Source organism: Xenopus laevis, chromosome 2L, assembly GCF_017654675.1.
Source record: "Xenopus laevis strain J_2021 chromosome 2L, Xenopus_laevis_v10.1, whole genome shotgun sequence".
Classification (NCBI taxonomy): Eukaryota; Metazoa; Chordata; class Amphibia; order Anura; family Pipidae; genus Xenopus; species Xenopus laevis.
In genome coordinates this window covers 180,628,819-180,631,755 of record NC_054373.1, presented here as the reverse complement: position 1 = coordinate 180,631,755, position 2,937 = coordinate 180,628,819, and the positions used below count along the sequence as shown (strand labels likewise).

General features: G+C 37.4%; 1 pseudogene; it reads left to right on the top strand.

Annotated features, from left to right (window-relative positions):
* LOC121400071 lies at positions 1–1,160 on the top strand (annotated as a pseudogene).
* Positions 1,161–2,937: the final 1,777 nt, after the last annotated feature.

The window sequence follows — 2,937 nt, the reverse complement described above, 5'->3', positions numbered from 1 at the left end:
CGTGGCCCATTGCAAAGACTGTATAACTGGGCAGAGAAGAAATAGACTAGAAATTGTAACATTTCCTTTTTGTGGCAAGAATATGTGGAGATGCCCTGCAGCTTCTTCCTGTTAGTCATCATGTCAAACCTCAGCAGAGCCAATCAGATCTCCTCTCCATTCATCCTGATTGGGATCCCAGGGATGGAAGAGATGCATGTTTGGATCTCAATACCACTGTGTTGCATGTATATAGTAACCATTTCAGCCAACATTACTGTTCTTCTTATCATAAAAGCTGAGAGGAGGCTTCACCAGCCAATGTACCTGCTCCTTTCCATGTTATTAGTCACTGACCTTGTCCAGTCAAATGCCGCCATTCCCAAGATGCTGCTGCTCTTCTGGTTCAAGCTAAGAGAGATCACTTTTGAGGAATGTCTAGTGCAGATGTTCTTTATCCACACCTTTTCCATAATGGGGTCTTCTGTACTAGTGACTATGGCCTTTGATCGTTATGTGGCCATTTGTCACCCACTGAGATACTCCTCTATCCTGACCAATTCCATGATTGCAAAAATGGGACTGTTTGTGACAATGAGAGGGACCTTTTGTATTTCCTTACCCATTCCTTGTCAGAAGGCTCCCATTTTGTGGGAATAACATTATTCAACATACTTACTGTGAGCAAATAGCGGTGGCAAAGCTCTCCTGTGGTGATTTCAGAATCAACTTTATTTACGGGCTAGCAGTTTTTTTCTAGTGACAGGATCAGACATACCATGTATTATTCTGTCCTACACCATGATTATAATGGCTGTGCTGAGACTTCCTACCCGAGAAGCCAGATATAAAGTTGGTAACACGTGTGCTGCCCATGTTGGTGTTATATTAGTGTTATATATCCCAGCCCTCTTCTCCTTCATATCTCAAAGATTTGGGGTTTTTGCAGTCCCATCTGTCCAAATCCTTATTTCCAGCCTCTACCTGATCATTCCTCCTATGTTGAATCCAATCATATACGGCATAAAAACCAAAGAGATCCGCAAGAGGGTGTCAAAATTAATTTCACTCGCTGGGAAGGGTCTGTGAAATGTCCCTCATAGGCAACACTCCAGTGTTCCACATCCAGTGCCAAAATGTAATATAACCAATAAACAAAGAATATGTTTACTTTCCTTATTTTTCCCCCCAAAACTAATGGTATATATACAGATGGCTAAACTATTTTAACTCGATGTGAGGGTGAAGATCTCATGAAGTTAATAACAAAACAACTCAGACTCACCCAATGGGGCAAATTTACTAAAGGTTGAATTTTCACCTCGGAAGGCCTTGCCACACTTTGCTCAACTTTGCCAGACGTTAATTGACAGCGAATACACGTATTTATCAAAATGCAAAGTTTCGTCTTGGCAGATGAATGAATTTTCTCTACCGTTACTTTCTCCCTAACAAAACTTATGTTAACATACGCAAATATAAATATGGTGGATACATACAGGTCATATATATACGTCTTTATTAGAGATGTTGGTAAAAGTGCTGTAAGTGGCCACTTATTATTCCAAATGTCCAAGGAATCAAAATAAAGGCAAAAGAGATTCTCTATTGAGCCCACCCTAAAACAAATAAATAAATTATTTTTTAACAACATATATGTAACAGTTACAACTTTTAAACATAATTCCACATTAAAATATGAAAAAACGCCAGCGTTTTTTTTAATGACTTTTTTGGCATAAAGGATATGATGTCACTGATATAATATCGTTGAGGATATAGCTTTGTCTTATCAATTTGCTAGGTATAACATGGCGAAACAAACCCTGGCAAAAAAGGGTAACGTATTGGAAAGTTCGCACTTTGATAAATTTATGGAGTAACGATCGTTCACCTGAGAAAAAATTAGCCTGGCGAAAAGGTGCGAAACTTCACTAGCGCTGATCTTTTTCGCTAGCAAATTGTCCTCTACGCCTTTTAGTAAATTTCCAACATCCCTGCAAATTGTCTTCTCGGTTAATTTTCGCTAGAAAAGCCCACTTCACCCGTTACTAAATTTGCCCCAATGGGTGAAGCTCTAATGAGATTGGACAATGGCCTGTTCTTCTGCAAAAAATCTCAATCAATTTAAGATTGGTGACAAATGAATGTCTTAAATTATGGACTGAAATCATTTCTAGACAGAACAATACATTTATAAAAAAAAAGCCTATATTGAAAGTTTCATTTTGTATAGTTTTTGTGCATGGGTTACCAATATATTTCATCCAATGTTGAGGCTTTGTTTAGACCCCAGATTGTACATTCACTGTAACATAAATCAGTTTTTTTTCATTTAACAAACTAATTTACATGGCAGGTATGCTGAACACTTTATAATGAATAACTGAGTTCTGTGTATATACTTATATATGTAACATGAGCAATAAATAAAATGTCAAGGTACAAACAAGCCACAGCTGTTTTATTAATGTAATAAAGGGGTGAACCTTTATCAATATTATTAATTTTTATAAATTAATATTAATAAACATATGAAGACAAATATACAGGATCAATGATGAAACCTTTTGATATACTGCTTGTGAGCAATAACTTACACACACATAAGTAAAGGTAGAATTTAATAACATTTACTTAACTTCATATGATGGTAATTACAAGAATTGCCAGTTCTGTATCAATTCAGCACAATCAGGGAGCCCCACAACCTTTGGTTCATCACCCTCATGATCCCGATAATCAAACGATGATCCAAATCCTGACACCCACTCATGGGTCCTAAGCACCCACTCATGGGTCAAAATGAAGGTGTCTTTTAAACTCAACAGTTACAGAGATCTTTAACCCTGAATGCTGACCTAGGCAATATTGTAAGCTTACATGAAATTCGGAAGAGTTGTCTGAAAGACGTTGTCTGGAAAAACTTGGTTCCTTATAGGACAAAGCCTGCAGTTC